This window comes from Gopherus flavomarginatus, chromosome 4 (genome assembly GCF_025201925.1).
Source record: "Gopherus flavomarginatus isolate rGopFla2 chromosome 4, rGopFla2.mat.asm, whole genome shotgun sequence".
NCBI lineage: Eukaryota > Metazoa > Chordata > Testudines > Testudinidae > Gopherus > Gopherus flavomarginatus.
Genome location: NC_066620.1, coordinates 46,123,850 through 46,145,784, shown reverse-complemented (window position 1 = coordinate 46,145,784; position 21,935 = coordinate 46,123,850). Strand labels below are relative to the sequence as shown.

The 21,935-nt window shown below is 45.3% G+C and overlaps 1 protein-coding gene across 1 annotated transcript in view; it reads left to right on the top strand.

Annotated features, from left to right (window-relative positions):
- The window catches only part of LPGAT1 (lysophosphatidylglycerol acyltransferase 1), a 947,911-nt gene that overhangs the window by 383,041 nt on the left and 542,935 nt on the right, over positions 1-21,935 (top strand). The window lies entirely within an intron of this gene.

The following is a 21,935-nucleotide window of genomic DNA, read 5'->3' as shown; positions in this document are numbered from 1 at the left end:
CCACTGAGGACACTGCCTTCAACCAGTGGACCAGCTTACCTCTCTCAGACATTAGACTTAAATTGACTCGAAAAAAATGAGAGGACCCTTTATTCTGACAACTGTATGTTTTTTTTTATGCTTTTTTAGTTTATTTTTTGCTTATAAAGATAATGCTTTTATTAAATATTCCCACGAGGTTAAAACTCGTATTTTAGAAAATAGAAGTAATTGCTGGGTATGTACTCAATTTCCAGTAAATGCAGCACAGGAACTCCCCTTCACACCCATTCCCCTAACCACTGGTAATATGACTTGGATGCCACCGACTAAAATAAAAGATCCAGTCCAACCCAATCTTACATAAAACAAAACAGGAGTGCCAATTAACAAATATCTCAGGGTAACCAATCAAACAGGATCACTGTGTTTTGTTAAAGGAAAAGGGTCAACTTTTGTGGAAACAAGTAAATGCAACATATATTTTAATGGCACCGCCTTTAGTAAAAATCTTGGCTTCAAGCCTTGCGCATCCCACTTATCCCATATGTGGATCCCTCACCCCGATCCAACCTTTTCAACTTTTTCATGGAGGGGCAGGTTTTCAGAGTCAGTTTTTAAAAAGCCCTGCTCAGATCTCAAGGGTGTCCAACTAATTGTTAAAGAATACACAATTGCCTTCTACAACTGCTCAAGCAGTACTACACTGCCCTTTGAGAACAACACTACCAAATTGTGCCTCTTCAGTTCACACAACGACCCCTCTGCGTTACCAGGGGAACAGTGGTACAACGGGTGGTGGGTTACCTCCTACTTTGAGAAATGGAATACCCAAAACGCATTATATGGAACATACTGGGTGTGCGGGCCCAAAGCTTATTATTTTCTCTCCCCTAATTGGGCAGGGTCATGTTATTTGGCATGGCTAGCACCGCCTTCTCGCATCTCCCTCACTCCCCCTCATTTTCCCCACATTCGTAACATCCGTGAAACTGACAGAGATATTAATCTCCGTAATGGTTTGTCCTGGCAGCGGTGGGCTGGTCACACTAGCTTGAAGGGTGCTATCATCCGTCTACAGGGACTATTAAAATCTTTGACCAATAAAACTGCAACCCTATTTGAAAATCAGGCCGGGGAAATGTCCCAGCTGCGCCAGTTAGCTTTGCAAAACAGAATGGCTTTAAACATAATGTTAGCAGCCCAGGGAGGAACTTGCGCCCTCATAAATGAAAAATGCTGTGTTTTTGTAAATGACACCTACTCTGACACTTTTCAACGTACCAAACACCTAAGGGAAATGGCTAAAAACTACTCCTCTGGCCAGCCACCTTATGATTGGTGGGGAGCCTTATGAAATTGGCTGCCCGGATTTGGGTGGGTTAAAAAACTCTTGGTGGGTGTTGTTGGGGCCATAGTAGTCCTTATAATACTGTGTTGCTGTATTCAGTGTGTCCCCTCCCTCATAAACTCATGTAAGTCAGTTTATTCTTTTCCCACTTCAGCTAAAAGCCTTACTCTCTTCGAATTGGCCCAGGCTAAAATTGCCAAGCGGCCCTTAAGATCTTGAAATAGGGTGTAGCTTTTTGATTAATAGTTATCCCAAAGCTACAAATGGAGGAATGTTGGGTCTAAACTTTTGGTAAACTTTGGGGAGCCAAAAAACACCCAGACTGGCTGTCTCTGCATAATCCTTCCTGAACCCTTTTAAACAAAACACTGACCTGCAAACTACTCATGACACCCCCTTTCTCAAGTAGCCATTAGCCTTTATCTCTATGCATTTACTTGTTAACTTGCTTTTCCTGTAAAACCTTGATTGATTATGCATAACCATTATCTTTTGTTAATCACTTTGTTTACTTCTGTGTATAAATATTAATGCTCACCCCTAATAAAGGGGCCACACTTAATCTAAAGCTTTTAGAGCTAAGGATAGTGTGAGCCCGTTGATCAACGCATTGGTGTCTGGTCTCTGACAGAATTGTGTGCCCCATACCAACTCCGCACAAACTCGGGTGCTGAAGAGGTAAGTGAGAACTTGCTTTATTTACCTAACACCTCCTCCCAGTTCTAGCTCTCCCCAATACATACAGAGAAACCACTGAAAGACTCACTGTCAAAGGAATCACACAAGGACATTATGGGGCAGAGCTCAGTACTAGGAGCCAGGTGGTACAGTCTGTTTCTTACTGCTAGAAGTGTAGTAAACCTGGCACTAGCACCTGCTGCAGTTTTGACCAAGAGGGGTAATATTAGAGCCCGCAGCTGCGATGCAGCAACATAGAGTGCTGTCCTGGGGAGGGAGACAGGCAGCGAGAGGGCAGCTCAAGCTGGGGAGGGAGCTCAGAATCCGCTGGAAGGAGCCAGTGGGAAGATGATGAGAGAAGGAGATGAAAAAGTCAGTGCTGGAGTATAAAGGGGATTTGCTGGGGAGAGGAAAGCTGCACCTCAAAGGGACGAGTGCAAGAAGTCAGCTGTGAGGGGCACAGAGCGACTGAGCAGGGAGACTGACCATTGGGACGCTGACAGAGAGATACAATTTGGGTGCCTGGGAAATGGGTGTGGCTCTCCAGGGAAGAAGCTGTCACTCATGGGTCACCCTGTTGGAAAGAGGCGCTGTTGTCAAAGGGCCAAATCAAAAGAGCAGCACAAGCCAGGGATGGGTGAAAGCAGGACAGCAGGGGTGAAACTAGACTTTGCAGCCAGGGAGAAGTTGATTCCTTATTGGGGGTGACACAATGTGTTGTTGATAAATTTCATTTATTACGATGGTAATTTACAGTATATTATTTTCCTCAGTGAATATTGGCTGTTACTTCATATTATTAATGTTTCTGCCAAATTTCTAGATCTGCCTTTATAAAGTTGATAAATGTAAGGTTCTTTCCATTGCATTGGTTTGCTTCTGCCTCTCCTCACAGTAGCAATAGCCTCGCTGACACCTGGATAAGCTCCCTGGCCCGGCAATGACAAGTCTACACCCATTTCTAAGGATGCAGCTACCAGCTATAGGGCACCATATCCCCACAGAGGCCTGGTTTGCTGTTGAGTGCACATGCTGCTCTCTACAGGGAGCACTAACAGTGTGTTCATCCTGTGCCTCTTCCCAGGCCACGTCCACACTACAGAGTAAAATCGAAATTAATAAAATCGATTTTATAAAACAGATTTTATAAAATCGATTTTACGCGTCCACACTAGGGCACATTACTTCGGTGGTGTGCGTCCATGGTCCCAGGCTACCATCGATTTCCGGAGCGGTGCACTCTGGGTAGCTCAGTAAAAGAATGGGACCAATAACTTCGATTTCCGTCCACACTAACCCTAAATCGATTTAGTAATATCGATTTTAGGGTTACTCCTTTCGTTTAGCTGGAGTACATGAATCGATTTTAAGACCCCTTAAAATCGATTTTAAGTGCCTTGTAGTGTGGACGGGTACAGCGTTAAATCGATTTAACGCTGTTTAAATCGATTTAACGCTGTAGTGTGGACCTGGCCCCAGAAAGCTTATAGAAACGGGTTCCTTCTAAAAGAATCTGTTGTAACACGTAGGCAGCAGGTGGCAGCGTTAAGACTACTCTGGGTACATAGACTCTGAATGTCCTGGCTTGCTTTGCCCTTGAAATCTCAGCACTAATGTTGCATTTCATCTGAGTACGTTCATTTAACATGCACATTTTTTCTAAAGGTTCTCAGACTATGAAAGGAATCAGATCCAGGGCCGGCACTTCCATAAGGCGCCAGGATTTGGGAGGGCGGCATTTTGCAGCCCTCGGCGGCAATTCAGCGGCGAGGGGTCCTTCTGCGCTCCGGGAACCACTGCTGAAGTGCCCCGAAGACTGGGAGCACGGAAGGACCCCCCCTGCCGCAGAATTGCCGCCAACGACCGGGAGCATGGAAGGACCCCCGCCTAGGGTGCCAAAAATCCTGGGGCCGCTCCTGATCAGATCCCATGTTGGCAGCACATTGCACTGGAAGCGATGTACTAATGGACTCTTGAGACAGCTCATAAACTGTAGGACAGGAACAACTTGATAATGTGCACATCTGCTCTCTGGTAATAGGTAAGCTGTGCCCGCAGAGAGCTAGGGCCTGAGCTCAGTAACACCTAAATACCTTTGAAAATCTGAACTATTATGCTTATTATTTTCAAAATGCTTGGCCATTCAGGCTTTTGTCACAGCACTTTTAATAGCATTAACGGTTTGTCTACATGGGGAAATTGACCAGAATAGCTATTCCAGTCAGGATGCTCTCTTGGAATAGCTATTCTGGTCAGTTTTCCCATGTAGACAAGCCCTAACGTGTTTGCAAGCAGCAAATTGCTATTTTTGTATTCAGGAGGGATGAAGGCTGTTTAGTTTTTATAATCAGTCCCCACCTCATGTGTTTACTCAGGGAAATCCTGCTCAGTGACAGTGAGCTCCTGCTGTTCTCTGTTCAGTTCAGCTGTGATTTTAAAAAAATGGTGTGAATTTAGTGCTTGCAAATGGTGCCAGACTGTCCGCCCTGGGAAGCCTTTCTTTATCCTCACAGCCAGGGCCGGCTCTAGCCATTTCGCTGCCCCAAGCACGGTGGCACGCTGCGGGGGGCGCTCTGCCGCTCGCCGGGCCAGCGGCTCCAGTGGACCTCCCGCAGGCATCCCAGCGGATGCTCCACCAGAGCCGCGAGACCAGAGGACCCTCCGCAGGCACGCCTGCAGGAGGTCGACCGGAGCCGCCTGCCGCCCTCCAGGCAACCGGCAGAGCGCCCCCTGCGGCCTGCCACCCAAAGCACGCGCTTGGCACACTGGGGCCTGGAGCCGGCCCTGCTCACAGCACAGGCAGTGGGCAGTATAAGCTTCTCTGTATGCTACTCCCTCATAGTGTCTCAAGCCTGACCTGGAGGGACCACCTTTAAATTCTTCCTTAAAACTCTCCCTTTGGCTACTTTCAAAGCGGAACCAGCTGCCACTGTCTAAGCAAGGTTGGAGCTGATTGTACTCACTGCTGTGCCTGGAACCCCTGTTACATCTCATCTACCTGTTATGTTCTAAGAGATTGTGAACTTTTTGTGACAGGGACTGGCCTTTTACAGTAAATTGTCCTCCAAGCAGCAGCAAAGGTGCACTCAGTATTTTTTGCTAACCTCCGCAGTGTAATTATTGGTTTGTTTTTTCTCTACGCGTATGGTAACGTGAAACAAAGGTCTTGTGCAAGGAGGACAACAGCTTTTTACCTCTGAAAAGATCCTCTCTTACTAGACATTTGCTATCCAGACAGCATTTGCTTCAGCTCTCAGTACTATCTGATCATCCAACTCTTCTGGGTTTGAGCAATCCAAGTAGGTTCACTTGAATAGGAACGTTTCATCTGATCTACTGGGATAATGTGATCCACAGTGGGGCCAATGCTATGCAGTGCTCCTCAGATCTGAGATCTCTTGAAAGGGAAGGTACACATGAAACTCAGTAGTAGTACCTTGCAGAATCAGATCCTAAAAACTCTGGTCTTTCTCCCTGAGATAACACCAGATAAAGGAAACAAAAGCCTCTTGTCTGGCCCAGTTGACACCAACATATTGATAAAGTCCGTATTCTCTCAAGTTTTTTCTCTCTAAGCTGGTACAGATAAGCCCGAAACAAATCTTTCTTGTCATGAAGAATTTTCAAACACATCATATCTGCATCTGGGCAAGATTCCTGTCATGTAAGCTGCCAGTGCAGGCTCGGTATATAGAGATCTGACTGGCTAGTCTTGGAGCGACTATGGACTCTGACTGACAGCACTTGGCAAAAATGCTCCTCAGGATACTGTTTATCTATGCAGTTCCTAAAAGGAGGTGTGACCTAGAATGGATTTCCTCCAGCTTTACGGCTGTGGATATGCCTATTGAGATAATGTGGCTGGGGGATGGCAAATCTTAGTCACATGGAAGCCAAATTCCGCTCTCAGTTAAGCACAGGCACCCTATTAAACTCAGCGGTGTTCCATGGGTGTAACTGAGGGCAGAATTTGGCCTACACAAAGCTAAGTTTTACCACGGCTAATTACACTGGTCTACAATTTTCGAGAAGTCGTCTGCTTCAGAGATAAAATGTGATATTTATTATGTATTTTGATGTGCTGAATTCAAATATGACAATTAAAACAACTGATTGGCTACTGTTTCTAAGATATTTAAGTTTTTACATTTTATGTCTATGTATATTGTGTAGATAGTAGAGTTTTAATCGTAAATTGTAAACCTAGGTCTTTTCATGTGTTTATGGTTGCTTTACATGATAATATTTCACCTCTCCTGTTTATGTAACACTTTAAAAATCAGCAAAAGGGTTATATAAATAAAATTTATTATGAAACAAAAGGCAAAAAACTATTATGTACATAGTTTAGTCCTATTCAGTGTCTACTTGGCGCTTCTTCGCTTGTCTCTTGTATTCATTAAATGGAGCATCTCTTGTCACTGTCCAGCAATAGTCTGCAAGCATTGATGGGCTCCATTTGCCCTGATAGCCTGCCAGGAGATTCCACTGCTGTAGTCTGGAGCCGAACAGCTCTGTCTTACTTTCGGGTAGTTCCAAATCCCTGACAAGGTCATTCAGTTCACCCTGTGTTATGAGGTGTGGTTCAGAGGAGGAGGATGGGAGAAAATGTGGGTCCTGTGACATTGATGGTTCAGGACCAGAAGTTTCATCCTCTTCCTCGTCTGACTCAAGTGAGAATGATTCTGGTGCATCAGGAACCGGCAGTCCTTCTCCGTGGGGTACTGGGCGTATAGCTGATGGAATGTTTGGATAATAAACAGTCCACTTTTTCTTCTTTGACACACCTTTCCCAACTGGAGGCACCATGCAGAAGTAACAATTGCTTGTACGATCTGTTGGCTCTCTCCAAATCATTGGCACTGCAAAAGGCATAGATTTCCTTTTCCTGTTCAACCACTCGCGAAGATTTGTTGCACAAGTGTTGCAGCATACGTGTGGGGCCCACCTCTTGTCCTGATCTCCAATTTTGCAGCCAAAATAAAGGTGATAGGCTTTCTTAACCATAGTGGTTATACTGCGCTTTTGTGATGCAAAAGTCACTTCACCACAAACATAGCAGAAGTTATCTGCACTGTTCACACAAGTACGAGGCATCTCTGCTCACTTTGGCTAAACAGAAATGTGTCCCTTTGCAATATCAAACACTGACAAATAAGAGAGCATGACACTGTATGATTTCTGGAGCTGATATAGGGCAATTTGTTCAGCAGAGTGATGTAAGCTTCATTATGATTGCATCATCCATGACTTCTAGGAATAACATGATGCAATTCATATCATGTATGATGCAATACCAGCTTCAGATTGCATCATTCATTGTTTTGCCTAAAAAGCAAGTACTGTCCAAACCCAGTCATACATTTATTCATAGATCCAGTCAAAGATGTATATTAGTCATTTCTGGTTTAAATTGAGATCCCTTCCCTTTATAACTCACTTATCCTCCGCCATTCCCAAATCAGGGGACGTATATACTGACCTAATAGCATATCTTGAAAACTAGAGCCAATCAACAATTTTGAGCATCATTTTCGTTCTCAGTGACCCAGAATTAGTAAAGTTGGACTACATTTATTTCAGAAGCATTTTGGCTGTAGAGCAGTGTTAACGGACAAAGAGAGGTTATGTTGTTGTCTAGTGACTAGGACAGTGACTGGGTAGTCAGGCTGTTATCTTGGACAAGTCATCTACAGTAGCCTCTCAGTGCCTCATATTAGCCACCTCTAAAATGGGGATAATAATAATAATGATGCTAATACCACCTTTGGTGGGGAATGAGAATTCATTTTGTTTGAAAAATACTTTAAAAACTTGAGTGAAAGGTGCTACGTAAATACCAGCTAGAACAGGGGTGGGCAAACTTTTTGACTCAAGGGCCACATCGAGGTTGCAAAATGGTATGGAGGGCTGGGTAGGGAAGGCTGTGCCCCCCCCCCCCAAACAACCTGCCCCTTGCCCCCTATCCACCCCCTCCCACTTCCCGCCCCCTGGCCGCCCCCCCTTCAGAACCCCTGACCCATCCAACCCCCCCCGCTCCTTGTCCCCTGATTGCCCCTTCCCAGGACCCCTGCCCCTGACTGCCCCCTAGAACCCCATCCCCTATACAGTGCCCCCCCCGCTCCCTGTCCCCTGACCACCAGCCCTCAGCATCCCATCTCCTATCCAACCCCCACCGTCCCCTGACCGCCCCCTCCTGGGACCCCCTGCCCCTAACTTCCCCCCTGGAACTCCACCCTCATCCACACCCCCCAAGCCCCTTTCAGAATGTGGCCCTGCGAACATGGGCGGAGGACTCAGGAGGAGCGGGGCAGCCGCGCAGCCATAGAGAAGCGGCAGTTTCCCCTTCAAAGCGCCGCTTCTCTCCGGCCGGCTGCGCGGCTGCCTGGTGCTCCTCCTGAGTCCTCTGGCCGCATTCCCCATGCTCCTACCACTCACACTGCCTGTCTGCTCCCCTGCCCCCGCAGGGGGTTTGCCTGTGCTGAGCTGCCCAAGTGGCCAGCCCTGGAGCCCCTTGTTGTTGGGGTACTCGTGCCAGGGCACTCTGTGGTCACTTGTAAATCTGCCCCTGCAGGGATGCCCAGAGGGCGGGGCAAGTGGGGCAATTTGCCCCAGGCCCTGGGCCCCACGGGGCCCCCACGAGAACATAGTCTTCTATAGCATTGCAACTTTTTTTTATGGAAGGGGCCTCCAAAATTGATTTGCCCCAGGCCCCCTGAATCCTCTGGGCTGCCCTGTGCCCCTGAGCCGCACCGCCTGTTCAGAGCTAGTCATGCCGCTGCACTGCTGGCACGGTGAGCTGAGGCTGAGGGGGAGGGAGGACAGCAGAGGAGGGTCAGGGCCGGCCGGGAGCTCAGGGGCTGGGCAGGACGGCCCCGTAGGCCGGATGTGGCCCATGGGCCATAGTTTGCCCACCTCTGAGCTAGAGAGAAGATGGTCTTGTGGTTAAGACAAAGAACCAGGCCTCAGAAAATCTGGGGTCAATTTCCACTTCTGTAAAAAAACTTCCTGTGTGACCCTGTGCAATTCACTTAATCTCTCTGTGCCTCAGTTTCCCACCCATAAAATGAGGATAACAGTAGTTCCTTTATATTTAGATTGTAAGTTCTTTTCAACAGGGACTATTTTTTACTACGTCTGTCCAGTGCCTCCCACACAGTGCCCCTAGATACGACTGTCAGACAAATAACATTTTTATTATTATTATTTTTCCAATTTTGCCATGTGGCACAGTATCTGATCCATAGGGGAGTGCGTAAGGCCCAAGTGAGTTGTGCAATCATTCCAAATATAGCTTATATTAAAACTCCCATAGAGCCATTGGCAAAATGCACATAGATTTTTTCTGGCTATGCTTTCTTCATGCCTTCGTACAGAGATGAGTCATGACTGCTCATGAAATTGGGGGTTGGGATGCAAGAGGGGGTGAGGGCTCTGACTGGTGGTGTGGGCTCTGTGGTGGGTCCAGAAATGAGGAGTTCAGTGTGCAGGAGGGGGCTCCAGGCTGCGGCAAGGGGTTTGGAGTGTGGGGTGGGGTGAGGGCTCTAGCTGGGGGTGAGGGCTCTGGGGTGGGGCTGGGGATGAGGGTTTGGGGTGCAGGAGGGTGCTCCAGGCTGGGACCAAGGGGCTAGGAGGGAGGGGGGATCTGGGCTGGGGCATGGGGTTGGGGCATGGGAGGGTGTCAGAGGTGCAGGATCCGGGCGGCGCTTATCTCAAGCAGCTCCCAGGAGCAGCAGCATGTCCCCATACGGCTCCTATGCAGAGGCACACCCAGGCAGCTCTGCACACTGCTCCATCTGCAGATGCCACCCCTGCAGCTCCCGGTGGCCATGGTTCCCAGACAATGGGAGCTGTGGAGGTGGTGCTTGGGGCAGGGCAGTGTTCCAAGCCCCTTGGCTGCCTCTATATGTAGGAGCCGGAGGGGGGACGTGCCGCTGCTTCCGGGAGCTGCATGGAGCCATGGTTCTCACAGAGCGGGGCAAGCTCCCGACCTTGCTCCCTGGCAGCAGCTCAAGGGCCGGATTAAAATGTCCGAAGGGCTGGATGTGGCCCCACGGGCCGTAGTTTGCCCACCCCTGAGCTAGGCTATGGTGACCTTCTGAAGAATGATCACAATAGGTACTAACACATGTTTTAAAGGATTACACGGCAGCCTCTGTTTTCTACCTTGACTCAAGCCCACAATGACAGCACAATGACTCTCTGTTCTTGACCTTTTCTCTCTTTCTTTTAATAATTGGAAAACAACATCAAAAGAACTATCCAGTTTGTTGAGAGGGGAAATGGAAAACTGCACTTACCAAGAGAGCTGACAACCCCCCACAGCAGTTTCAGCAGGGTCAGAGGGAAAGCACTGCAAGCCAGGCTCTGATATGTGCCTTTCAATGTTCTCCACTCATTTACATCAGCTTTATATCTGTGTGACTCCACTGACTCCCAAAAACTGGTGTAAAGGGGGAGCATCAGTCCCTTTGGCATAATTTTTATGATGAAAGCTGGATTCTCATTCAGTGACAGAAAGAGGTGACCTTCCAGTTTACTGCTTTAAATTCCATTTCAGGAAAGATCTTCAGTACATACTTAAGTGCCCAAGCAGGAGGAAGGGTGCAGGGGTTGGTCCTTTATTCAGCACAGCTTGTTTCACAATTATATAAACCTGCTGAATCTTCCCCAAGAAAAGAGAGGTCTAAAGAGGCACTTCATCTACACTGGGCTCTGCAGAGCAAAGCGGGGAAGTGACCTTCTTTTTGACATATATCAATAAGAGACACCAGCGCACTGAACAGAACAGAAGAAAATAATTTAAGAGGATTGTATTTAGAAGCATTAATGTACATTTTGAACAGCTACATCTCTGCTCAAAACAAGAGCATTTCAGAAAGTTGCCAAGCAACACAAAAGCCATATATTGTAAGCACTATGTAACCCAGACACTTGTGTCTAAAAAACAAAATAAAACTCTGAAGGGCAAACCTGGAAAAAATATCTCCTTTGTGAGCCTTTGTTGTAGTTTCCTCTCACACACACTTTCCCCACCCCCAGGTTCATTTCCTGAGTTATGTACAAAGAAAATCATTATCCAAGGAACAGCAGCAAAAAGAATGGTATGGGCAATGTGCAAGCAATACTGCAATACCGCAGCTCGCTAATAAGGAAATTCCAACTATGTTAGGCACTAGTAATCCAGTATAGGCCAAATAGCATTTCCAAATAAGTCTTGATATATACACAATGGGTGAAATTCTCCCCTTTGCAGAGGGACAGCACAGGCCATCTATGCCCCCCTGAATCCCAGGAGGAGTAAAGGCAGTAGCTACACTCCTCAGGAGAATTGTAGCTATCAGAGAGGGGCATTACTGGATTTGGAGAAGGGACCAGCCTATGAATGGGAGCATGGACAGAAGGATATCGTGGGAGGGGGAAGGGAGTATACTGTAGTCTCAGTTAGCATTTTACAACTGGATTGCCCACTGAGGAAATACAGATCAGGAGCACTGTCCAGGGGTAATATGGGAAAATGGTTGGAGGGGAATCTCTGGGCTGGGAGGAATCTAAGAAGGACATTGCTGAAAGTAGGAGTTTAATGCTACCTTTGCACCTCCTGCTGCCTCTGGTTCTACGTTGCTGGAAGACTGGGAGCACTAGCAAAGATGTCAGCTGCCAGAGCTGACTGCACTGTGTTGCATACACATTACCACACAATCAGTTGAGGCTTTACTCCTACAAGCTCTCAGGGTAACGTTGTGTGGCCTGCCTATTAATCAACTGGGGTATTTTTACGTGTGGACACAAGGTGAATTTCAATCCATAGAAGGCCATTACAATTGATTGATCTCTCTGAGGTGAACAAGGCCCAGTTCAGGTGAAGAAAAGCAGCATAAGTACATCCTGGAAGTGCAGAGGGTGGGAGGGTTTTCAGATGCACCCATCTGAAATAGAGGGTTAGTTACCAGCTCCCCTATATAGTATAACCTGTCCAGTCGAGTTTGTAAAGGGCAGTGGTGTACAAAAATATGAGTCAGTTCATTACTGAATATGTGAATGTGAGGAAAAGTGGCAAGTGGTTCCCTGAAATCCTTCCACTTTTCTTCCATGTTCCCACAGTAGCAGGCAAACAGAGTAATTAGCTGGCTAATAGTGCTGTGTCACCTCTGCCCTACACTGGATGCAAATGGAACTGCTCAACTGTGTGTCACAGTCACTGTACGCCTAACAGTGTAGCTCCAAAGCTTGTCTCTCCCATGAACAGAAGCTGGTCCAGTAAAAGATATTACCTCATCACCCTGGTCTAACAGACTAGTGAACAGCCATTCTCCTATAGCTCAAGCAGCAGGGATCCTTTCCTTCAGGAGCAGGAGGGTCAGTTCAATCCCTGCTGCTCCTGTGTAGTTCTGAATAGTCATGGTGAGCAGCATGGATAATGACAGCCAAAGAGTTCCTGTGTGTCTGTGAATTTGTTACAGCAGCTAGACTGACCGCCTGGAGAACAGAGCGTCTTATGGATTGAAATGGCAGCTTCGGGCATTGCCTATCCCTCTTCCTGACCCAAAGGCATTAGTCTTCTCAGCAAACAAAAGATTCCAGGAACCTGGGTATTACGCTGCCCCTCTAAAATGGAGTGCAAGAGGAGAGCCGTTCCTCTTCACCCCAGGAGCTCCCTTTCTCAAGGAATCCCTTCTGCTCTCACCTCCTTGCTTAACAGGCTTTTTTTGAGAGTAAAGTTCCCTCCATTAAGATAAACTGACAGCTAGTGCCTATGTCTCCCCAACCCCCTGTTCCCTTTTGACAGGTCTCAGTAGAGTTGCCACCATGTCTCTCTCGCCTCTTTTTCTGTCCTCTTTCTAGCTTTCTTTTTCTCTGGTTGCCCCTTCTCTTGATGGCTGTCCCCTCTATCTCACCTTCACAAGCCCTGGTGGCTCCATCCCCCCCTTCACATCATCAGATGACAACGTGTTGCTCAGGGGTGTGGTGGTCCCATGGCCAAGGACAAGAGAAGAGAAGTCTGGGCCACCAGACTGCTGCCTAAGTCTGCAGTCCTGTAGATGTGAAATGCTCGTGTGGCCAACTGAATTAAGGGTTGCTGTGCAAACAGAGGAAAGGCTTTAAAGGAGCCACCTGGAACTTTTATAAATAGCCTCCTTGGGAGTACAAGTGCTGTGTGTGTGTAGGGGGGGAGAAAGAGGTTGATCTAGGTCATATAGCTTGCCCCTCCCCCCACTGCTCCTCCCTAGACTGATCTCCAAGTAGAGAAACACCATCTGATGTTCTCTTACACCACAACTGCTAGTAACTGTTAACCGAGACCTCTCCATTCTTCTGCTGGCAGTTACAAGTGGTCACATATCCTGTATTTTTGCAAACTTTGCTTGCTGTATATCAACTGAAGTGCCAGAAGAAGAAAGTGGAAAAATCATTAAGCTGCTAAATGTGGTTAATCTTTGGACAAATACACTCTGAACAGCTCACAAATTGTCTTGTGATTGTACTGTAAACAGTCTGCCAGTTGGCTTCTGTGGGTAATCACTGATTTTTCTGAGATTAGAGTTTAAGCAACACTCTAATTTAACTGCATACCTTAGTCCTAACCATATTACAGAACAGCAGATTACTGTTACTGGTAAATAGCTTGTTTAACCATCTAGAATGGCAACAGATTTCAGAAAGCTGCTATGATACAATGACAATAGAAAATGGGCTGTTACCTCGCAAATAGTCTTTCTTGAGTTAGAATGTAAATATTTCCTCATCAGACTGAAGGGTTACATCATATAGGATAGAGGGTAATATGGCAGATGAACTGCAAAATATTTAACGCATTAGAGGGTCTCTACTAGGCAGAGCCTGAATTATCCCAAATATAGCTTTGACAGTTGCTGATCAACAGCTGTTGTATATTCTGCTTCCATTTTTGGCCTTCACACTGTATGTGTGTAATTTTACATTCCAATGGTGCAGCAAGTCGTGACACAATGTGACACCACAACCCATACCTGCATGTAATGCTTCAGAACAAATGAATGATTGCAGCCAGACTAAATGCCTGCTGTAGGGTATACAGTTTGCCACAGGCATCTGCTTCCATAAATCATTGTCTGCTTATGAAACTGGGACGGGATGTTATTGCTGAATTATTGTTTTTATCTTCACCAATGCAGCCCTTCTGGGGCATCCAATGACGTTTCACTGGACTGTTGGGTAATGTGTACATGGGACAGCACAGTAGATGTGGCTTGGCCTAAAGAGAGAGAAGAAATTATTTAACCCAATTTAGAAACTAGCCAAAAATCACAGGTTCTAACTTTAGAATAAAGCTCAGAATTTTGGGAACCAGAGTTTTAAATATGACCTCCCTTTCTGTGGTTGCATAAATTGGTGGATGTAATTAATATAGCATGTATCCATGAATAACTGATTTATTCCTGCAAACCAAGTAGAAATTCCACCATACTGCATCAGCATGTGTTTCAACTGGAGGAAATGTAGCTCTGGAAACTAGTAGATCAATAGCTCTGTTGCTGTGTTACCAAAACCTACCTGAACAATTAGACACAGTCACAAATCCTCACCAGGAATTTCCAATAGGATAGACATCTAATGGCAAGAAGAGAAGCCAAGCTGAGGTCTAAACACAAGTTTTCAGGCCCAGATCCTCAAAGGTATTAAAGTGCCTCACTCCCATTGATTTTAATAGAAGTTTGACACCTAAATACTTTTAAATATGTGGGCCTCAGCTCCTGCTGGTTCTGGCAAGAGACAAAGTCAGGGCCACTCCTGCAGATTTTTAGTGGTGGTGCAGAAAGCTGGGTGAAAAATGTCTTTCAGACAAGGCTCTTTCCTGTTTGCCTAGCGCAGGATTCTCTGTAGGTAGAAATACCAGAATATGGGGTTCTAGCATTACACTCCCTTTGAAAAATAATGGTTTTAATAGAGGGGAAATCTGTTCCATGAAATTCAAAGTGCAACAAAGGCCACACTTTTAAAAAGCAAGTTTGAGTGAGGGGCTTGAAAACCCCAAAGCATTCTCATCCCTAGCTTTGCCTCAGGATGCTGACTCATTAGGGCTAGATTGCGACTTCCCACAGCCATCCCTCTGCAGGCTACCCAGACCTCGGGTGCACAGTAAGGTGGTGCTGCATGATCAGTTCATGCCTCATACAGTAGGTGAGCAGGGAATGGACAGAGCCTTGGCTGTTGGCTCCATCACCTACTTTTGCCCACACAGCTAAACCACTGTTCTAATTTGTTGCTGGTAGAAGCCAGCTGAAAGCATCTACCCTCATACCCACAGCAGGAGCAAGGGTGAAGCAGGAAGGGAGTGGTTCTGAGGCACAGTGCCTTCCAGGGCTGGTCCAGGGGTGGCACAGTTTACGTACCCCCCAGCTGCGCTCAGGCGGCTCTAAAGTATGCCAATGTCAACATACAGTTAGCACTAGCTAGGCTCAGCAGACAATGGATGCAGCTAAGAATGCCTTGTGTATTTTTAGTTCCTAGCATCACAGAAGTTAAAGAGAGATAACTCTAGTTAAGTCATCCAGTCCATCCCCCTGCAGTGAAGCTCTCTTCTCCACCAGACTTTTTTTAGTGTTTAGTCAGGATCTGCATGAATGGGACTTCCACGCTTGGGAAACTGTTTCCCAGTCATGTAAATCTCATTGTCTAAAACCTTATCCTCAGGAGCGCTGTCAGCTTTTTTGGTGCCCTAGGCAGCAGAAGGTCTCGCCCCCAAAATGCCACCCCAACAGAGGCATTGGAAGGTCCCACCCCCAAAATGCTGCCCTGAGAGAGGCGGCGGAAGGTCCCGTCCCCGAAATACCGCCGACAACCAGGGCGGCCAAAGATCCAGCCACTGCCCCCCAAATGTTAGTGCCCATGGTGACCGCCTAGGTCGCCTAATGGGTTGCGCCAGCCCTGCTTATCCTGATATCTGCCTACATTCCTTAATTTCCTTAATTTCATTTGGTTACTCTGAGTTATACCCTTTGTATTATGCTACATAATCCCTCTCCATTCTTGAAATTTCAGCATTTCAGGATCTTGATTTCTTTCGGTCCATCCTAACAATCTCACTAATTCTAACTTGGAGCTGGAATAAGCCATACAGACACTGCTGGAGATGGGAGAAACAGTAGTTGGTTTTTCAAGATCTCCCTTGTTTAGTTAGCCAAAAACCCTATTGTTTTCTCATAAGACAGAAAAAGGAAGAATAGACAGGAAAGACATAACTTGTGCATACCAGGACATAATAGCATGTCTATTGCTCTTACTCCGTCTTACCCGTCTTACTCCGTCTTACGTCCGCGTCTTACCCGCGGAAAGGGTAGTAGAAAAAGGGGAATTCACCCACTTCAGAGGGCTCCTCTTTCAAGGATCATGTAACAACCATGTAAAAGAAGCAGTAAGAAATAAAAAGGCATCTTTTAAAAAGTGGAAGTCAAATCCTAGTGAGGTAAATAGAAAGGAGCATAAACACTGCCAAATTAAGTGTAAAAATGTAATCAGAAAAGCCAAAAAAGAGTTTGAAGAACAGCTAGCCAAAAACTCAAAGGGTAATAACAAAATGTTTTTTAAGTACATCAGAAGCAGGAAGCCTGCTAAACAACCAGTGGGGCCCCTGGACAATCGAGATACACCATTATTCCGATATAACGCTGTCCTTAGGAGCCAAAAAATCTTACTGTGTTATAAGTGAAATCGCGTTATATCGAATTTGCTTTGATCCGCCGGAGTGCGCAGCCCCGCCCCTCCCGGAGTGCTGCTTTACCACATTGTATCCGAATTCATGTTATATCAGGCTATATTATATCAGGGTAGAGGTGTACTAAAGGAGCACTTAAAGACGATAAAGTCATTGCGGAGAAACTAAATGAATTCTTTGCTTCGGTCTTCATGGCTGAGTATGTTAGGGTGATTCCCAAACCTGAGCCGTCCTTTGTAGGTGACAAATCTGAGGAATTGTCACAGATTTAAGTGTCATGAGAGAAGCTTTTGGAATTAATTGATAAACTTAACAGTAACAAGTCACAGGGACCAGAGGGCATTCACCTAAGAGTTCTGAAAGAACTCAAATGTGAAATTGTGGAACTATTAACTATGGTTTGTAAACTGTCCTCTAAATCGGCTTCTGTACCCAATGACTGGAAGATAGCTAATGTAACACCAATATTTAAAAAGGGCTCCAGGGGCAATCCTGGCAATTACAGGTAAGTCTAATGTCAGTACCAGGAAAAGTAGTTGAAATAATAGTAAATAATTGTCAGACACACAGAAGAACATAAATTGTTGGGCAAAAGTAAACATGGTTTCTGTAAAGGGAAATTGTGTTTTACTAATCTATTAGAGTTCTTTGAAGGGGTCAGCAAACATGGGGACAAGGGGGATCCAGTGCACATAGTGTATGTAGATTTCCAGAAAGCCTTTGACAAGGTCCCTCACCAAAGTCTCTTATTTAAATTAAGTTGTCATGAGATAAGAGGGAAGATCCTTTCATGGATTGAGAACTGGTTGAAAGACAGAGAACAAAGGGTAGGAATCAATGGTAAATTTTCAGAATGGAGAGGGGTAACTAGTGGTATTCCCCAAGGGTCAGTCCTAGGACCAATCCTATTCAACTTATTCATAAATGATCTGGAGAAAGGGATAAACAGTGAGGTGGCAAAGTTTGCAGATGATACTAAACTGCTCAAGATAGTTAAGACCAAAGCAGACTGTGAAGAACTTCAAAAAGATCTCACAAAACTAAGTGATTGGGCAACAAAATGGCAAATGAAATTTAACATGGATAAATGTAAAGTAATGCACATCGGAAAAAATAACCCCAACTGTACATACAATATGATGGGGGTTAATTTAGCTACAACTAATCAGGAAAGAGATCTTGGAGTTATCATGGATAGTTCTCTGAAGATGTCCACACAGTGTGCAGCGGCAGTCAAAAAAGCAAACAGGATGTTAGGAATCATTCAAAAAGGGATAGAGAATAAGATGGAGAATATCTTATCACCCTTATATAAATCCATAGTATGCCCACATCTTGAATATTGCATATAGATGTGGTGTCCTCATCTCAAAAAAGATATACTGGCATTAGAAAAGGTTCATAGAAGGGCAACTAAAATGATTAGGGGTTTGGAACGGGTCCCACATGAGGAGAGATTAAAGAGGCTAGGACTTTTCAGCTTGGAAAAGAGGAGACTAAGGGGGGATATGATAGAGGTATATAAAATCATGAGTGGTGTGGAGAAAGTGAATTAGGAAAAGTTATTTACTTGTTCCCATAATAAAAGAATTGGGTCCACCAAATGAAATTAATGAGCAGTAGGTTTAAAACAAATAAAGGGAGTTCTTCACACAGCGTGCAGTCAACCTGTGGAACTCCTTGCCTGAAGAGGTTGTGAAGGCTAGGACTATAACAGGGTTTAAAAGAGAACTAGATAAATTCATGGAGGTTAGGTCCATTAATGGCTATTAACCAGGATGAGTAAGGAATGGTGTCCTTAGCCTCTGTTAGTCAGATTGGAGATGGGTGGCAGGAGAGAGATCACTTGATCATTACCTGTTAGGTTCACTCCCTCTGGGATACCTGGCATTGGTCACTGTCAGTAGACAGGATACTGGGCTGGATGGACCTTTGGTCTGACCCAGTATGGCCATTCTTATGTTCTTAAGGACAAAAGATTATGCTTATTTGAAGACAAAAAATCCATACTGGGCATATCTATACCTTTAACAGGTCCCCAGCTCTCTGTTTAACAGGTTTTTCTGAGGCGATCCATTCTTCAGCCCTTCATCCAAGTCTGCTGGAATGTGAGGTCCCATTGAAAGCCTCTTCTGTTGTACTCAGTCATATGAGACAGTGACTCCTTTCTGAGCTGATGTTTCTCTGCATCATCTAAAATGAATGGATTTTTTCTCTTTGCTAATAGTGTACTTTTGCGTGGGCAGACTGACTGGATTTGAACCAATTAACAGGAAGAAATGCTTCTTTGTGACTGAAAAGACAACTTTACTGAGAGAAAATAAATGCTACAAAAATACAGCTATGGATTTGGCAACTTTTACAACCATAGGGCTTTGAACTTTGAAAACAGTAATGTTGTCCCAGTCCTACTTCTTCCCTCAGCAAGGTCCATTACATTTACCTAGTAGAGCACACATCAGTAATTTAGCCAAAAAAAACCCAGCCCGCATGCCAAATTTTGTTCTGACTTGTAAACCCAGTGTAATGCAATATTCTGGCTTCGTGTGAGTGAGGTAGCCCTTTTGTGGCTGGGTCCACAAAGAAGATACAGAACCTACTATTGCTTCTAGCTAAGGGAATCATTCTTTAGCTCCAGCGTCCAAGGCCTATGTTCTTAGAGCTGAAAGACCAAGTTTCTATTTTTAACTCCACAAGGATGCGGTTGTGATTTATGTAGTAACTGTGTCTGGATTTATTCCAGTGAGTCAGTGCAGAATTTGGTGCGCTTCTAAACAAGCCAACTAAAATAACTCTACATGTATATTATTGTGAACAGTACAGTGAAAAGTACTCGCACAAGATGCCACATCTTGTTTTAAGAGATTGGCTCAACGTATCTTCAAAAATGTACTGAGTACAATTGTGCCCCATCTGTTTTAGAACGAAGAACATCTCCATTAAGCTACTGATTGCGGTTTCTCTTGAATGGTTGTTTAAGAAAGTTTCAATGTAATCTGAAAATAGCAACCCTTAGATTTCACCTGCTGGGGTGGGTGTAGGGGATTTGAATGATTTTTCTGTTGAGAGGCCCCATATATTCCCAAAGAAAGTCATAAATTGTTCCTTAATCATAAATCTTTGTGATTTGTTGCAGGGCATTGCTGGGAGGTTCCCAGATAGCGTTTGTTCTGCAGTAGAGATGCAGTTAGAGATAGTGACTTTTGAAAGACATTTTTGTGGATGAAAACCTAAAGGACTTTAGCCATCTATAGTGATGTTTGCATTAAATTAAAATCCCACAATCTCATGCTGGATGGAGCATATGCTGAATGCTGTTATAAATCACTGCATACCAGGGAGCCTGCTGGACTAGAGTTGAGGCTGAGGACAGACACAATCCTCCCTGATTAATTAGAGCAGAAGACTCTGCTAATCTCTGTTAGTCTGCTTGTGGTATTCAATCTAATAATAAACAGCACTTAATAAAAAAACCTCATCATGTTTTTTAATTTCATCTGTAATATATATTGTTACAGGGCTCAAACAGGGGACTGCCTAGCTGGTCTGCTCTGAACCTTTGGCCATTCGCTCTCTTTCTTTTGCTTTATTCATATCCTCAGAACCACTTTCCTGTAGTGACATATACATTCGACCAAATCTCCACTGGGCACTTTGCCTGAGTAAGTACTATGTAGATAATGAGTAAGGACTTCACAATTTGGGCCCTGATTCAGGAAAGCACTTAAGCACATGCTTAAATCTATCCCCGTTCAAGACAGCACATAAGCATATGCTTAAAGTCAAGCACATGTTTAAGTCTCAAAAATGCTTAAATGATATCCTGAACAGGGATGCTTTCCTGAATCAGGGCCTTGGCTCAGTGATTGTTCAGCGTGGTGTGGCTCCCCATGAAGTCAATGGGAGTTTGGCCACTGACTTCAGTGGGAGAAGGACTGACCCCTTAATGAATTTTCAGTCTGCTGTGTGATGCCTAAATGGTCTGTGGCATAGAGAAGGTGAGAGCTAAGCTGCATGGGATGGTGACAAGCCATATTCTTCTCCCTTTGTTTCACACTTACCTATTGTGCCTTTCCTGCACACAGTACAAGGTGCTTGACTCCTGTTCTCATCTGACTCCACTGAGAACTCCACTCTTTTTCCTGTCTCCCAGACAATCTCAGTGTCACCTTTGACTCCTCTCTCCTGCCCCCATAGTTGGTTTCCTGCTAAATCTGGTCACTTCTTTTTAGGATTTCCCTAATCTATACATCCCTTACTTTCCCCACTGCTCTTCCACCTTGTCCACATTTTGGTCACCTCTCATCTTGATTACTGCCTGTCCCTCACCCTCCCACCCACTACTGCCTAAGTCATTTTTCCTCTCTTTGCACTCTGACTATATCATCATCCTCCACTCCACGAAACCCTCCATTGGTTTCCCATCTCCAACCACATCAGATTCCAGCTCCTTGTACTCCTATGTAATCTTCTCCCCACTCTCATCTCTGCTGTCATTCCTCCACTTCCCTTCTCACTCCCGGCTCTCTTCCAATCCTCCAGCCTTATTGCCTTTTTCCTCTCCATTTCCCACTCCCTCCTTCCGCATCATGCTGCCCCTCTGCCAGGAACAGCCTCACTGCTTTCATCTGCCATGCACCTTTAATCCCTCCTTGTATACTTCCATCTTCAGGAAACCACCTTCATCTCATCAATTATCCTGAGATCCTTGCTGTTTTGAACTGTTGCTCCATCTCTTCCTGTGATTGCTTTAGACAGTTCCGTGGGGGCAGGGAAGTGTTTATTTTTATGGGCCAGATTCAATCTGGCTCCAACATGCGGGATTAAGCAAGAGAGAGACACAAAGCTCCTCTTTCCACCCTGATGTACAGGGATACAGAAATGTTTTGTCTAAGCATAATAGTTTAGATGTTATTGTCCATTTCCCCCATCCCTTCCAGACACAGCTGCCTTTCCAGACAATCATCCCTCAATCTCTGCGCCTCTCCAGCATCCCTACCAGCCCGTTCCTTCTCTGTCCCCAGGACCCACAACCAATAAAAGATTTGTACTAACTGCTGTGATCTGACAGTGCTGCATTTTGAACAGCTGTAGCTGTTTGTTACTAAACACGCTGGTTCAAAATTATATCAATTTACACTGAAACATTCCAGACTCCATGTCCCATTGTATATCACTGTATATTGAAGCTACAGTTGCGGGGCCGTACTTATTAAGACTTACCCTGGCGAT